The 17485-nt window shown below is 47.7% G+C and overlaps 1 protein-coding gene across 4 annotated transcripts in view; it reads right to left on the bottom strand.

Annotated features, from left to right (window-relative positions):
* Nucleotides 1-17277, bottom strand: part of GNG12 (G protein subunit gamma 12) — a 136647-nt gene extending 119370 nt beyond the window's left edge. The window contains exon 1 of one of the 4 annotated variants that reach the window (XM_069093376.1): nucleotides 17127-17277. The gene's annotated coding sequence lies outside the window, so the exon portion shown is untranslated. Of the gene's footprint in view, nucleotides 1-17101 lie in introns of all 4 variants that reach the window. The other 3 variants (XM_069093378.1, XM_069093377.1, XM_069093380.1) reach the window with 3 other exon arrangements.
* Nucleotides 17278-17485: the final 208 nt, after the last annotated feature.

Genomic DNA, 17485 nt, shown 5'->3' with positions numbered 1-17485 from the left:
GGGGGGGGAGGAGAGAGGGGGGGGGGTGGTGTGGGGGGTGCTTTGCTGTTGGGGGTTGGTTTGGTTTTTTTGCTCAGTAGTCCTTGAGTCTAATCCGTGACCCAAAAGAAGCTGGGTGATAATACAGCAGACAAGTGTGGTCTGGCATCTGATCCAAGACCTCCAATGATGGGGCAGCCCCTCCCCCTTTGGGACAGCTCTAATTCTCAGGACATTTTTTCTCACCCAAGCCTGAAGGGGTCTCTTTGTCCCTGGCACTCCTTCCTTCCATGCTAGGGGACCAAGCAGACTCAATCCAATCTCTCCTCCACAGGACTGTCCTTCCACATTGAAGACAGCAATCATGTAAATCCTTCTATCTTTTCTTCTTAAATACGGAGACATAGGATCAGGGCTGGATATACAGGTCTGGGATTAGAGAGGTGATAATTGAATCTATCAGAGAACATGAGATCCCCAAGGAAGGGGAGAGGGAGAAGGAGGGAGGGAGAAAAAGATGAGGGAAAGGAGAGAGAGGGAGGAGGGAGAAAGAAAAGAGAGGAAGGAGGGGAGAGACAGAGAGAGAGGGAGGGGAAAGGGGGGAGAGGAAAAAAGGGAGGTAGGGAGGAAGATGAGAGAGAGAGAAGCCGTGACCGAGCCTTGGGGTACACTTGCGCTTTGGGGGTGGGCTAGGGATAATAATGCACTATAAGAGCCTGAAATGGAGTGCTCAGACAGGTAGGAGAGAACAGTGTCATGGAAACCGAGGGAGGAGGGAGTGGTCAGTGTCGCCAAAAGAAGCAGAGCAGGGCAGACAAAAGGCCGGCGCGTTAGCAGAGAGGAGATGGCTGGTCACCCCCGGGGGAAGGGGGAGGGGCAGGCTTGGTCAAAGGGCAGGAGCAGGAGCCAGACTGGCAGGCACTGGGAGATGGGGAGGGGGCGGGCAGCGGAGGCAGCGGCAGGAAGGATGCTAAGTATACCGCAGTGCCGGGCAGGAGAGACAGGAGGGAAGCGCTCAAGGCGTGACGCCAATCAGCTGAAGAGGGCTTTTTGTAAAGGATGGGGAGACCTGAGTGTTTAGAGGCATTAAAAGAAAAGGATTGCTACAGGAACTGAACGTGAACTAACCTCAAAATTGGTTCAATTTCTATTTTAAAAATCCATGCTTTAGTTGAATTTCCATTTTAAAATGACTATGACGACAACACTTGACCATTCATCAGGGTTCATGTCAGCATGCTGTCTCTGGCCAAAGGCCACACCAGCATTATGCTCTCAGCTCTGCTTTCTAGGGTGGCCACTGCGGGGCTTGGTGGGGGGGAGCACAGTTGCCTTCTGAGCAGCTGACTCTAGTGGGGTTCCCAGCCAGGCTGGAAGGCACAATGGATCTGGAGGCAGAGGACCTCTCTGTTCCTGTGCCTTCATGGAAGCCACTTCCCTTTCTGGGCCTCAGTCTCCCCCAATACCGCCAAGGGGCTGAACTGGGGCATGCCCAAGGCCCCTTCTGGCTTCAGGCCCAGCACGCTGTGACCATCGGCACTTCCGAATTGCTTCCTTCTCATTCTTAGCTTTCTCAAGTGAAAGACCACTAAGGCCACCACTCCACCATCTCATAGTGGCCCGGCATGTAAAGTTTTTAGTTCTGATGACTTTTGCTTTCATTTCTGCTTACTTTCTTTCCCTTCTTCCCTAACCAAGGAGCTATCCCTTGTAACAAAGATTTTTTAAAAAGAACTCACTAACGCATCAGCTGCGTCTGCTAGTATACACTACAAGGTTGTGTAGCGGAAAGAGCCTGGCACTTGGAATCAGGAAGACCTGAGTTCAAATCCTGCCCTCAGATACCCACTAGCTGTGTGACCCTAGGAAAGTCCCTTAACCTCTCTCTGCCTCAGTGTCTTCATCTGTCAAACAGTGGTAATAAGAGTACCTCCCTCCCAGGGTTCCCATGAGTATCAAATGAAGCAACTAACATTTGGAGAATGTTTTGCCCACCTTAAACCATGGTGTAAATGCTAGTTATTTTTATTATTTCACACTCGCCCCCTATCTCTTCAACAAAAGGAAGACAGTATATTTCTCATCTTTTCTCTGCGGTCAAGCTTGGTGATTATCATCACGCCAACCTTGAATACCCGAAGGCTCCAACAGCTGACTGCAGGTCCTACCAGGCCCTTGATAGCCTTGGGCATGGGTCAGCAGTATGCCACTGTCTGATGACCCTCTGGCTCCCAACGGGTTTCCAGAGTATGACCAATTGGTTTTTACTGCAACTACTCATGCAGCTCGGGTCGGGTAAAGGGAATAGCTACCTAGATAGAAGGGCAGATCTACCAAAGCCTCAAAGAATAACATTCTAGCATCCAACCACAGAGACACAGCACTGGATCCACCACTGTTGGTTCATCCATTGAGGCTCAGCTCAGTTTTGGTTAAGATATTTCACTAAGTAAACTTCTGAGAAAGTTTCATGAGGCTCCCTTAAAGCACCCACCTGCCTGGCCATGACTCATTTCTCCTTTGATGAAGCTCATTAAAAAAAAAAAGGTAATTTTACATTAAAACAACACCCTAAGAACGGATGGAAACAACGTGGCACAAGAAGGCACGCCAGTCATTTTGGCAAAGTCAGCAAAAGTCCCTGAACAACAACTTTGTGCTCTGAAGATTAACTTTAAATGGTGTTTTCCTTTTTGCCATCACTCTGACCTTGGCAACAACCTGGTGAGAAGTCAGGCCCGGTGCCTTCCTGGAATCGCTGCTGCTGGGGAGGCACCGGCTCAGGAATTTGGAGCTGCAGTCGGGGCAGCTAGGTGGAACCACAGCACACAGAGAGCCAGGTCTGCAGTCAGGAAGGCCTGAGTTCCAATCTGCCCTCAAACACTTGCTAGCTACAACACTGGGCTTAACCTGGTTTGACTCAGTTTCCTCATCTGTAAATTGGGCTGGAGAAGGAAAAAACGGCAAACTCCTCCTTTATCTTTGGAAGAAAAGCCCCAAATGGGGTCATGAACAGTAGGCGTCAACTGAACGGTGACAACAAAGCCTATACTGGGCTCAGCACCCATACGATGAGCCCTGGGGAGTAGGAAGCCACCAGGCTGCCTAAAGAGCGGTGACCTGGCCAGGTTAGAAATGAATCTGCTCGCTGAAATTTAAAAAAACCCAGAAAGCAGTATTTTCTTGAAATCAAATTTAGTGGGAGAAAGGCCCGAAGACCTATGGTTGTAAGCCTTAGGTCTCCTTTCTCCCTCAACCCCATTAATTGGGGTTGGTTTTAGGTCTTGTTGGTTTTAATTCTAACAGCATCTCTCCCATCTGTCCTCTCCTCTCCTCTCATAGCTATTCCCCTCATTCAAGTACCCATCATCTCATCTGACCTATTAGGTCAATGAGGCCTCCTCACTGGCCTCCCTGCCTCCACTTCATGCTCCATACAGCCACCAAGATACAGATCTGACCATGTCACTCCCCTACTTGAATATCCTCAGTAGCTCCCTCCTGCCTCTAGAATACAGGGGAGAAAATTTTTCAGGCTGGAATGTGAGTGAATCCCGCACATAGTAGCTCCCACCAACTTCTCTATTTTAAGTTCATTTTAGTACCCTTCATATACTTTCTGACCCAATGCAAATGGTCTCCTGGCCCTTCCCCAGACACAACATTGCATCTCCTACCTTTCTCTCTTTGTACTTGCTGGCTCCCATGCCTGGAATGCACTCACTCCTCCTTAGCCTCTCAGCATCTCTGACTTCCTCCAAGCACAAGTCAGATACCACCTTAAGTTACTTTGTATACATCTACCTTGTACACATACTTTGTATATATCTACATACCTATGTACATATTGAACTACTGCTTCTCTTCCCCTCCCTCTAGAAGTATGCAAGCTTCTTGAAGACAAAGGACCGTTTGTTTCTTGTCTTTGTATCTCTAGAAACCAGCAATGCCTGACACACACATTTGATTAACTGAATTAACATGTTACGCACACTTTCCACAGAGAAGACATGTGTACTGGGAGAAGCTAGATGGAAGAGATGTGTCCATGATGTTTTCTTCAGACATTATACAGCAAAAATTCATCAAAGTTTATTTATAAGATATTTTCTCATTCTCTTTTTGAGGAAAAAAAAAACAAACTCTGGTCTTGAAGGTGATCATGGTAATGGCTTTGGAAAATGGCCAGTTTAATACGATTGTATGAAACCTATTTATAAATCATACATTAACAGCTGGCACCAGACCCAACTTTCTCCTCCTCTGGATTCAGCAGTGACACATCTTTTGGCAGTCCTGCTATTTTTTTTTTCAGTTTCATCTTAGAATATCGATTGCATTCTCATCTGAGTTTGTATTAGAACATTCTTGAGGAGCTGTGTTCAAAAATGACTTAATCTAGAAGAAAAGTCCAATGAAATCCACCATTGAGGCTGGGCCACACAGATGCAAGGATAGCAAATGCCAGCTGCCTCATATAATGATGTTAACAAAACAACTATTCATACTTACACAGTGCTTTAAAATTTACACAGCACTTTCCTTAGAAAAGCCCCATGAAGTGGGCAGTGCTCTTGTTATTCTCTCATTTTACAGATGAAGAAACTGAGGCCTGAAGAGATTATGTAACTTGCCCAAGATCACATTTAATTGCCTTTGCCTCTCCCCATCCTCTCCATACCTATAGAGAGCATTACCCCACTTCTAGTTCCTCAGGCTCACAACCTAGGAGTCATCCTGGATTCCTCACTATCTCTCAAACCCCGCCTCCCCATATTCAAGCTGTTGACACAGGCCCATCAATTTCACCTCAGCAAGATTTCGCCTTTGCATCTTGTAGATTTCACTACCTCTGCAACATCTCTTGTGGATTTCACCTTTGCAACATCTCATCAATTTTACCTCTGTACCATCTCTTGTGGATTTCACTTCTGCAACATCTGCTGTAGATTTCACCTCTGCACCAATTCTCATCAATTTCACCTCTGCACAGTCTCTTGTGGATTTCACCTCTGCACTACCATCTCTTGTGGATTTCACCTCTCTACTAACTCTCATCAATTTCACCTCTACACCATTTCTTATGGATTTCACCTCTGTAACATCTGTTGTGAATTTCACCTCTGCACTTTCTCTCATCAATTTCACCTCTGCAATATCTCTCCAATATGCCCCCTTCTCTTCTCTGACAGGCTCCTGCCCCGGTGCAGGCCTTCATCACCTCATGCCTGGATTACTGCAATGGTGACTGGGGATCTGTCTTCCTGCTTCAGTCTCTCCCTATTCTAGTCCATCCTCCATTTAGCCATCAAAGTGATTTTCCTAAAACACAGTTCTGATCATGTCACTTCCTTACACTATAAACTCCAGTGGCTTCCCATCTTCTCCAGGATCAAAGACAAAATACTCTGGCATTCTAAGCCCTTTATAGGCCGACCCCCTCCTACATTTCCAGTCTTCTTAAACCTTACTTCTCCACATGTACTCTTCAATCCAGTGACCCTGACCTCCAGGCTGTTCCTCAAACAACTAAATGACGCTATGCAATTTGACCAGCTATTCCCTATGCCTGGAATGCTTTCTTCCCTTACCTTCATCTTTGGCCTTCCCTGGATGCCTTCAAGACTCAGTTCAAATCGCCTCTTCTACAACGGGCCTTTCCAGGTCCTTATTGGGGCCAATGCCTTCCCTCTAAGATTACCTCCCATTCAAACTGTCCAAATCTTACAGTATATAATAGTTTGCATGGTGTCTTCTATATTAGACATTTTAACTCCTTGGGAGCAGAGAGAAGTGGGAAAGGAATAGGGGGAAAAAAAGGTAGGCAGCACATGTAGACGAGAGTCTGGGTCTGGAGTCAGGGAGACCTGAATTCAAACCTGGCCTCAGACACTTAGGAGGGGAAGGCAATAAGCACTCCTAAAGCACCTACTATGTGCCCAGCACTACACTAATAAGCACTTCATAATGTCATCACATTCTATCCTCACAACAACCCTGGAAAGCAGATGCCATTTTTGTCTCCAATTTATAGTTGAGGAAACCAAGACAAACAGAGGTAAAGTGATTTGCCCACGGTCACAAAGCCAGTAAATGTCTGAAGCTAGATTTGAATTCAAGTCTTCCAGACTCCAGTCCTAGGACAATCCATAGCACTACGCAGTTGGCTACTACTTCCTAGCTGTATGACCTGGATGAGTTTGCATCTAAGCCACCCCTGAAGACTGAGAGATGAAAACAAGATGCTTCCCAGCATTGTAGATAAGAGTTTTCTCACCTCACAGGTAGGGAAGTTTCCTATGCCAATCTAATCACAGATCCAGCCTCCATCCTTCTCCTTAGTGATTCTGACACATTATTGAATTGAATAGAAATTTCATTTTAAATGCTAGAGGGAAGCTTGTTATTTAAAAGGAGTTCTATGGTTAATCCTCAAGCAAATGTATCTGTAAGTCTGTAAAGTTTATCTATTGCTCTATTTGCCTTTCTTTGTATTCCCAGAGCTGGGACAGAGTCAGTCAAACATTAAGTGCTTAGTGCCTACTTCAAGTCAGTAAGTATTTATTAAAGCACCTACCAGAGCCTAAGTGCCAAGCATACAAAGAAAGACAAAGGGCAGTGCCTGCCCTCAAGGAGCTCACAATCTAACAGGCAGACAATAAGTAAAAACAAGGTATCTAAGGAAATAACGAAGAGAAAACTGTTCTATTACAAATGTAAGCTATTTCTTCTTTTCTGACATACTCAAAAAGGCACATAGGGAGAGTGGGTGAATCTTGAGAGGAAAGGCACTAGAATTATGGGGGGTAGGAAAGGCTTCATGTAGAAGGTAGTATGTTATTTGGGGTTTGAAGGAAAGCAGGAAGCAGAGATGAAGAAAGAGAACATTACAGGCCTGGGGACTGATGGAGGCAAGCCCAGAGTCAGGAGATGGAGTATCTTGTTTGTGTTGTGAGGGTCACACAGGCCAATATATGTAAAGCACTTTGCAACCCTTAAGATATTATAAAAATGTTGGCTATAACTAGCACTTACTGTGTGTTGAGCACTGTGCTAAGCACTGGGGATAAAAGGGAAAGCTGGCCCTGCCCTCAGTGAGCTCACATTCATTCCCTGACATCCTGGATTTGTCAGAGACTGTATGAGAGATCTCCAGTTAATCAATCAAAAAGCATTTATTAAGGGGAGGTCAGGTGGTGCAGTGAGTAAGAATGCCGGCCCCAGCGTCGGGACACCTGGGATCGGTTTGGGCCTCAGATCCTCAGCACCCACACACACACAAAATAACTGGCCATGTAACCTTGAGCAACTCAACTTAACCCCAACTGCTTTATAAAAAAAAATTTTATTAAGCACCTAATTAGTACACTGACCTCTGGTTCATCCAAGGCTCCTTAATCCTTTCCTCACTTGGCTCCCACTGACCTGCATTATTCCTGTGTGAATTCAGAAGCGGCAAAGGTCTGATGATTCCTGACCTTCCCCAGCACTCACCTTCTTCTTGGGGAAGGGGGTGTCCAAGCCTGTGTCACGCTTACAGTGAACCCCTGATATCAGGAACACAGATTGGGGCTTGATCATAGGAGAATGTCAGCCACCAAAGGATACAACTACAAGACCTCTCTCTCCCTCAGCAGCCTCTATCCCTCACACCTCTCAGGAAATGATGAAAAAGAGGAGATCACAGATTGGGATCTAGAAGGGCCCCTGTAGATCCTCAGCTCCAACCTCCCCATTGACAGATGAAAGGAAGTGATTGGTCCAAGTCACACCAGGTAGTCAAGTAGGATTGTCAGGAATCAAACCTAACCAAATAAAAGCAGTGCCATGCAGGAACTCTGCCAAGGGCAATGTCCATCCATTCAAAAGAGAGAAGCCATTCTCATGCAGATAGACTACAATTTCTTTCTTTTCTTTTTTGGCCAGGAGGAGGCAGGGAGGGATGGTGGTGAAGAACAGATACTAGTTTGTCTAAACCTTGGACACTATTTAAGCACAATTTCCCACAATCCACCCTCACGACACTGACTGGCAGCAGGTAAATTTCCATTTGCAGGGACAAGACCAAAAGAGACTTTTAGGACAAAGATACAGATTTAGAAAGGGTCTTGGAGCCCACTGAATCCAATCCGTTAGCACAGAAGAGGAAACTGAGGCAGGGCAAGGTCGAATTTGAATCCCTTTCCTAAAGGCAGGGCAGGAACCAACCTATGCCAGAGAGATGCTTGTCCAATTAAATTCCAGAGATGACCTTTAGTCAATCAACAATTCATCAGGCAACCAGTATCTCTTCCGTGCTCACAAAGAATTTGCCAGGGGATAAAAGTACAAAGAATTAAATGATCCCTATTCACCATGAGTCTACCATACATGGCATAAATATAACGTGAATAAATACTATGCAAAGCCGTTAAACATAGGTAGTTGGGGGGATGAGGAAAGTCTGTGAGTGGAATGTAGGTGTGAGCGTCCATCTTAAAGGGAGATCACAAGAGAAAGCAGGGCATAACGTGAGATTCTTCACCTCTGGGGGAATCAGGGACCCCTCTGGCCACCTGGGTGGGCCTATAGACCTCTCCTTAGAAAAATGCTTCTAAATATTTGAGAAAATGCTTAATTTAAGTTAGAGGTTGATGAAAATAAAGATGTAATTCCCCATCCCCACCATCCCAGTGCATGGACCCCCAGGAGTCCAGGTTAAGAACCCCTTATATAATGGGGAGAGTACTGGGCCAGGAGTGAGATCTTCTGTTATCTCAGGGGACTTGCCCAAGGTCACACTGCTGGTATGTGTCTGAGATAGGAAAAAGACCCTGGTGGCCGTCTACTGTGCTACCCTATGTCTCAATCAGCAAATGTGTTCATTACAAATGATTCTCAGCTTTTCATGAAATAGAGTCCCTAAATTCACTTGCTCTGTGTTGCTAAAAGTCTCAAAGGTACCTCTCTTTAATAGTCTATGAAAGCTTTTTCATGAGTGAGTAGCCTGACACCCCCCTGTGCCCTGCCCCACCCCACTGTGTTTCCTTCAAAGTTGGCCAGGAACGCTTTAGCAGCCCACCTACCCATAAGGCACAGGGCAAAAGCCTTACTCATGAATGGGCAGCAACCAGACCCTGATGGTTAAAGAGCTTCTAAGCTATCCTGTAAAGCTGAGAAATGAAGTGAGAAAAGAAGCATGTCAGGGACACCTCGGAAGAGACGGGAGGGCAGGCTGAGGAGAACATAGCTGGACACAGCCTCCCTGGGGTGCTTAAACCTTTACCAGACATCCAGGCCTTTCTTCGTGCTCTCTTTTTTCCCAAGGAATGAGAAGGGAGGGCACTTCTCTTTCTAGATGTTTGGTGTGAGAACCCTTAGCTCAGTTAAGAATTTTAAGGGCCTATCTCCAAGTTCCAGAAATAGTGTCAAGCGGGCAGGCAATCCCTTTGTCAATACCCTGAGTAAGTGGGGATGCGAGGGCTGAAGAGCTTTCAAAAATCCCCAGGTGAGGGAAATTAAGGGATTTAAGGAGCTTATAGTTCATTACAGACATTCACAGGTGCCTGAGCTGTGCACACATGTACACACACACACAATCACCAAGGCCCTGCATTCTATTCCATGTATAGCAATCCTCTCCCACACACCCATACCCTGTTGGTAGAACTGTGAGTTGACCTAACCATTCTGGAAATCAATTCTGGAATGTTGTTAAAAATGAGACATAACTGTCCATACCTTATGACCTTGAGGGCCCATGTTAGGCAAAAAAAAAACCCAAAGGAAGCCAGAAACTGAAAGAAAGAATCCACATTCACCAATATATTCACAACAGTACTATTTTTGTGGTAGAGAAAAAGATGGCCACTGATCAAGGAATGCAATAAGGGAATTATGGAGAAGTCTGGGAAAACATCTGAACAGATGCAAATGCAAGGAAAACAACAGAGACAGTGGCTAGAACAATACACATGGTAAGTGAGAGGGGTAGGGGGATGGGAGATAATAAGCGAGAAGCTTGGCCTTAGAGAAGAGGCAGAACATGGAGCTCTGAAGATGTTAAGGGCTGTGGATGGGGAATGCTGTGTCCACTGTCAGACATGACCCAAGGCTTGTGTCTTCTCTTTCTTTTCAAAATCTTTAAGAAAGGTGACTTAGTAGATAGGGAAGGGGGGGGGTAATATTTGGAAATTAAGGTGATATATAAAACAAAAGATACTGTCAAACCACAGAAATAAAAATAGCAGTTAGGTGGTGCAATGGTTAGAGTGATGGCCTTGGAGTTAGGAACACCAGAGTTCAAATCTGTCCTCAGACACTTACTGGCTGGGTGACCTTGGGCAAGTCACTTAATTTCTGACTCAGTCTACTCATCTGTAAAATGGGGATAATAATAGCACCACCTCAAAGGGTTATCGTGAGGATCAATAATTATAAAGTGCTTGGCACAGCCATAGTAGGTGCTTTATAAAGTTTACCATTATTGTGATTATTATTAAAACCAAAACACCATCCTTAGCCATAGGATTCTTCTGCCTTCCTGGCTTATAGATCTCAAGCAGTAAAGTAAATTTTCTCAAAAAACTGTCACGTATAACTGATAAACACCAACTTCTATCTGGTTTCCAAGCCCCCCCCCCCATTTCTTTTCTTTTTAAAAAAAATTATTTTATTTTTTCTCCAGTTATTTCCACATTCATTTTTATAAGATTTTGAGTTCCAATTTTTCTCCCTCTCTCCCTCCCTCCCTTCCCTTCCCTCTTCTGATAATGGTAGGCTTGATAAACTCTGATAAGCTTCCTCTCATATCTAACAAGCAATGAAAACAGGCTTGAGTACCGTAGGCATTGGTTAAGTTCTCAGTCCATTAAAATCTCCATTAAAATATTAAAACAATCTGTTAGACAAACAGGAGATAAAAATTTCCAACATAAAGTAGCTCATTAACTTTTCCCCTCTTGCCTTTAAAAATACATCTCTGGGATGGCCATTCAGGCCTCACATACATCCTGGGAAACCCAGAAGCAGCAACCACAAACAGCCACTCTCCTCACGATGCAGTTGAATGTCTTGGGTGCAACGGCAAGCAGAAGTACTGGTTTCGAATTCTGCCTCTCCCTCTAACTCTCTGGGCCCCAGTTTGCTCCTCCGAAGAATGAGAGGCTGGCCTGTATCTAAGGTCTAGGCCATTGCTAATTCTAGGAGTCTACAGCTAATTAAATTCCTGTCTGCATCCCCAGGGAGTCCCTCTGAACAGTATTGGACACTTAGGAATCATTCAGAAAGTACCCAAAGCCACTACTTCCTTTCTCAGACTAGAATTAATTAGGATGACAGAGAAGTCCCCCAGCAGTTTCAAACTGGCTCTTTTAAACAAATGTCTCGACATTTCTGGAAGAAATGCCAATGAAAGGTCAGCGGCTAGAAAAGCTGCCGCATTCTGAGCAAACCACTACAGCACTGTGGGCCTCAGTCTCCTCACCTGTAAATATTTCCTAGGACACCCTTCCAACTGAGTTGGCTTAATTGACTGTGTAAGGCCAATGAAGACTGATGTTAGGCTCATATATTAAGGTCAGAAGGGACCTCAGAGGTCATCTGAGCCAAATCCCTCATTTGACAGATGCGAAAACTGAGGCATGAGGTCACACTGCTAGTATAGGTATGAAGCAGGCTTTGGACCTGGGTCTTCTCACTCCAAGTCCAGGGCCACACAGTTAAACCAGAAAAAAAACAAAACAAAACAGCAGAACAGATTTGCCCATAGTCAGATAACTAATAAACATCAGAGGCAGGATCAGGAACCATGTTCTTCCTGACTCCAAGGCTGGCATTCCGTCCTTGGGCCATCCTGCCTTTCCCTCCCACCCTTTTCCTGAAGTGCCACCATTGTTAAACTTAACCATGAGGGCAGTGGTGGCCACAAGGGTGGGAATGGTCACACTTTTATCTAGTCAAAACTTCTTTCTTTGGGACCTGACCTACTTCCTTTCCTAGCTCCCCAAGGTCTGTGCTAATGAACACCGGACTGTTTCAAGAGATACTCTCATTTGGGAATTAACTTTTAAATTGGAGAGATAACACTTTATGAAATGGTCCTCTATTCTCTTGGCTGAAAAGCCATCTCCAGACTCAATGAACAATGAGGCAGAACTCTATTCATTATGCGGTACTGCAATGCCATGGGGATGCCAACATGCCATCATGCAAATGTATCTGGCATTGGGCACCAGCTCCAGAAACTGGAAACTTGTTTCAGGCAATCCAGGTAAGGGTCAGAGGAGAAGCTCCTTCCCCAATCTGGAGCCTGACAGCTAGGGTGGGCGAGCAGGTCCGTTGGCCCCTGAGGGTGCGGTTTAGCCAAGGTCTCCCTTCCCACCAGGGCTCAGGACCTGCCCCAAGAGGATTGCCTTTCCCTAATCTGTTCATTCCATCAGAGCTTCAGGAGATCGGATTAAACAAACACAAGGAAACTGGACAAACCAGGGACCTTCCCCAGGCTGGAAATAATCTCATTCCCAATGTGAAGACTGAGGCTTTATTTTTAAACAGGGAAAGAAAAGAAGCCCCTAATGCTCCTAATTATGCTTTACTGGGCTGCAGCAAAGACCTCATTGGATTTCTATATATTAAATAACCTGAATTAACAAACATTTATTAAGCACCAACTGCATGTCAGGAACTGTGCTGGGCCCTGGGGACATGATCTGAACTCTAGCCTCTCATCTCAGGTCAGCAATAAAATCTTCCGTTTGCCATTTAAAGCTCTTCACTTCCTGGCCCCTTCCTTCTTTTTCAGATCCCTAAGAGGCAGCTAACACTGGCCCATTTGCTGGCCCTCCCCTAGGCCATTCTATCCCAGTCTCTCTGGCTTTGCCTTGACTGTTCCCCATGTCTGGAATGCTCTTCCCACCCCAGTCCCTCTACCTAGAAGGGTCCATCCTGGTTGCCTTTAAGACTCAGCTGAAATCCCCTCTTCTTCAGGAGACCTTCCCTTCTCTCCCTTATAGATGCATCTTTTCTTCCTCTTCCTCCCCATTGCCTCTGAACTGGCCTTCCATTTACTGTGTAGTTATTTGGATGGGAGCTCCTGAAGGGCAGTGACAGGCTTCTAGCCCTTCTTTGTCTCCTCAAGGTCCAGCATAGTACCTGGTATACAGTCAGAGACTATTAAGTGTCTCTTTTTGTTGTCTCCCAACACTCAGCAGGAACAGGAGGTAGCTGGAATGGCCCTGGGGCCCTGGCAGTGATTTCCAGAAAAGCAACGGGTGGCCATCCTTCCTGTCCCATCCAAGCTCACACAGGCTGCCTCACCTCCCACCTGCCCCCACTAATGGACTCCCCCACCTTTCAGTTTCCCTGGAGCAAAGTCCCCTTCTCTGGTTGCCTCCCTCGTTCCTTTCCCAGGTTAGAATATAGGCTCCCTGAGGGCAGGGAATGCCTTTTTGCCCTCAGCCCTTAGCACAGTAAGGGGTCCACAGTCAAGACCTAATAAAAAGGTTTTCATTCGTTCATTCAACTATGAATTAGAATAAAGAAGCCATCACACACAGAACTGAAGTCTTAAACTCAGCCACAATGGATTAAGAACAATGACCACCAGACACCGATGCAGCCTAAGTCTGCAAAGTGCTTGCATTCTACTCGAGTCTCTGTGTGATCTCTATTTAACAGATGAGGAAACTGAGGCCAAGAATGACTCATCCAAAGTCACCTGCTTTTTATGAACACAAGCACAAGTTACTGCAGCCTCTAGATGCACAGATTTCAAGCTGGAACTTCACCCTCATGGACAAAGGACTGGGGGTCGGGAAGCCTGGGGGGGTGCATTTCATCTCTGCAGGTCTCAGGGGCTTCCTCTGCAAAAGGACCGACTGAAAGGTCCCTTCTGGTCCTAAACCTCCGAGCCGATCCCTGCATGGATTCTAGTATGACACCTTCCTCTTATAGGTCAGAAAACCCCATCTCTCAGCTCCCATTCCCTCTCCCCCCACCCAGCTGTGGCCTTCTGACTTCCCTGGGTTGTTTCAAGTCATTGGGCAATATACATTTATTAAGCACCTACTACGTGCCAGGCCCTCTGCTGAGTACTGTGTATACAAAAAGAGTCAAAAGACAGGCCCTGCCCTCAATATGAGGGGGAGACTATGGACAATCAAGGATGTGCCACCAAGCTTCAGACGAATAGGGAAAAGGGGAGATAATTAACAGAGGGCAAACACTGGAATCAAGAGGGCTGGGGGAAGGGCTGGGGGGAGTTAAAGGAAGCCAGGGAAATGGCCAGGGGGCAATGGGGCAGGAGAACCTTTCAGGCACCAGAGACAGCCAGAGGAAACATCGGGGGCTAAGAGATGGCGACTGTTCATGAGACAGCCAGGAGGCCAGGAGAACTGATCAGAGTACGTGTCAGGGAGAAAGGTGTATGACAACTAGAAAGGGAGGAAGGGGCATGTCAGGAAGAGAATCTGGGATCTGATTCTGGAGACCAGCAGGAGCCACTGCAGTTAACTATGGGGGTGGCGGATAGGACCTCTGCTTTGGGGAATCATTTGGTGGCTGACTGGAGAATGGATTGGAGTGGGGAGGGACTTCAGGCAGGCAGACCCACCAGGCGGCTATTACAATAGTCCAGGCATGATGTAATGAGGGCCTGCATCAGAGTGGTGGCAGTATCAGAGGAGAGAAAGGAACACAATGGAGAAATGGTGCAAAGGTGGAATCAACAGGCCTTGGCAACAGATTGGCCATGGCGGGGAGAGACAGTGGGGAGTGGAGAATGCCACCCAGGCTGGGAGCCTGGGGCTGACAGAGTGGGAGAAGGGAAGGCCAATCAACCCCAACTAAAATCTCACCCCCTCTTAAAATCCTTTCAGAATCCCCTTTAATCCTGACGCCTCTGTTGATTAGCTTGGGTTTACCCATAGCTTATTTGTACAAAGCTGCTGACAGATGAATCCCCATGAGACTGGATGATCTTTGCCTTCCTGGTATCCCCAGCCCTTAGAATACAGTAGGTGCTTAATTAATGTTTATTGACTGGTGGGACTAGCCCAAGGTCATATGATATGAGTAGCAAAGCCAAGTCCTCAGGCATTAAATACTGTGCTCATTCCAATGTACCAGATTTTCTTTATTAGTCTGAAAAAATGATTGGGTAAACGACACACACCAGCCCATGATTTTCATTTGCTTCCCCTTTTTTTCCTCCACTCCTGGGAGGCTGGGGGAGGAGGGGGGCAGAAATGTCAATTCTATTGTTTTGATTGACCTGCCTTATAGTATTTTTGCCTGGTTTTAATGATTGATTGATTGGTTTCCAGATAGCAGATGAATGTTCCAATGTGTGTGTGGGCACACATACACTCACTCACTCCCTCTCTCAACCAAGCCTTCCTACCTAGCTTGGATGAAGGCGCTCCTTCCCTGGGATCATGATCAACACTTGCTCTGAGAGCAGGCAGGTATTTTGAAGAGGGGGCTGTTGGCACTTTATGCACCTTTTAAACCCAGGGCCAAGAAAGTACTCTTTTAAAGCAGGAGTGGAAGGGGGAGGAGAGCAAAGACACCCGTGGAGATTTGGCCTTCTGGCAACCTCCAAAAAGATTCATCATAGACAGTATATTCAGTCTGGGTTATAACTGTGCCAGGAAATGTAAACACCCTGTCCCCAAAGGCAGGAGGTGGGGAGAAAGGAGTAAATGATGGGAAGGAAGCTGGTCCTGAAAAGTTTATCCAACTCCACACATTTGCCTCTCCAACAAATTCCAAGTTTATTTCCCACGCCAGGCCGACCATTTAACAAAAACAGGGAATGCTTAAGGTGGAAAAAAAAAAAAAGGAACAAAAGACAGCCTCCCACAGCTGGCTTCTTTCTGGCTTCTTCTTCCTTTATATCCCTCCTGGGCAGGAATGAAATCAAGCTAGCCCCTTTAGGAAAAAGCTTGTGTTCCGTGTAGCCCCTAAAAGAAGCGCCCCCCTGAGAAGGGCCGGGCCGAGCCCGGCCTTGTCAATTCCACCTCTCAGCTGCGGAAATGTCTAAAGTTTCACTCGGGAAAATCTCAACTAAAACCAACACTTCCCTTTCCTCCTCGGGAGAATTTTATGAATGATTTGAGTAAAGCTTCCCAGGCAAGAACACTCTGCAAGGCTCAGCGTAAGGCAGGAGGGCCAGGCGGTGAATTAAGTCAACCAGAGACAGCTTGGAGAAATTTTCCTTATTGAAATTGAAAGCTTCCGTGGTCCATCCACTACCCACTCCTCCCGGCACCTCTGGCCAGACTTCAGATTTAAAAGGAAAGAAGTCAAGCACGGGTTTTCTCCACTTCACCGCCTCCATATGGTCGGAGAGAACACGCGTGGCCTACCCCCGCCCCCGTCCCCGTCTCCGATCTAATCCCGCGGTGCGTGGGAAGTCCCAGGTTCCGGTGTCCGTGGCTGGCCTTTACCACCACCCCCACTTCCCCAGGCCTCACTTTTTCCCACGCCAGCCCAAGCTCTGGCTCCCCATGTCTCTGTTCCCGGATGCTCAACCTGGGTGCCCGCTACGCCTGGCTACCCTCCTTCCCAGCTGGGGGAGAGGGGGGGCTGCGGGAAGGGGGTCGAGAAAGCGAGAGGGGCGTGGCACTCCCCAGAGGCGCTCTAGGCCAATCTCTCTCTACCGCAAAGGGGTCTACCCCTAACCCCCAAGGGAAGGGCAGCGCCCTCCTTGCGTCGAATCCCTCTACCGTTGCCCCAGCCTGGGGTTAGGGGGCATCCTCGTGGAGGACGCGCCCAGGGCAGCGTTTCTCCTTCTCCTTCCCCTCCCCATCCCCCAAAGCAGGCACACTGGGCTGGGGACGGAGGGGCTCCCCGGGCAGGGGCACCCCCTTCTAGGCTTTAAGCTCAGGGCCAAGCGCCCCCTCCCCAGCTCCCGCGCCCAGGGCGCACGCACGCCCCCTCCTGGCCCCGGTCTTGGGGCGCTTAATGCGCGAAGCCAGTCTCCGCCCTCCGGGACACTCATGCCTGCCTGCCTTCCTTCCTTCTTTCCCTCCCTCCTTCCATCTCTCCTCCGCCCCAGGATTCGGCGGCGCCGCCGCCCCCCAAATCCGTGCCCTGTGCCGCACCCTGCGCTCTGCTGCCCCCAAGGGTGTCCACCACGTACCCCTACCCGGTGTGGCCTCGCTCACCTCTCGCCGCAGCAGCTGCCGAGGGACTCTGTCTCTCTGGGCGACCAGAGACTGCTCCGACCTCTCCTCCTGCTCCTCCGGGTCCCCGGCTCCGCCTAGCTCTGGGGTAGGCGGGGCGCACGGACAGACGGGCGGAGCGGTGGTGGCGGCGCCGGGCTTAGCAGCAGCTTTGGCCCAGGCTCACTTGCCCCCAAGGCTCTCTCCCTCCCTCCTCCTCTCCCTCCCCCGCTCGGCTGCAGAGCCCGTGCCCAGTGCGCGCCCTGGCACCCGAACCAGGCCCAGAGAAAGGTCTGCAGCACTTTGGGTTGGGCACAAGTGGTCGAGCAGGGTTCACACCCAGGAGAAGGAGAGCTCTGCTG

The sequence above is a fragment of the Petaurus breviceps genome, unplaced genomic scaffold (genome assembly GCF_028583685.1).
Source record: "Petaurus breviceps papuanus isolate PSGF00001 unplaced genomic scaffold, PetGlider_PUasm1.0 208, whole genome shotgun sequence".
NCBI classification, from domain to species: domain Eukaryota; kingdom Metazoa; phylum Chordata; class Mammalia; order Diprotodontia; family Petauridae; genus Petaurus; species Petaurus breviceps.
Note: the sequence above shows the minus strand (reverse complement) of the source record. Positions and strands in the feature narration are given on the sequence as shown.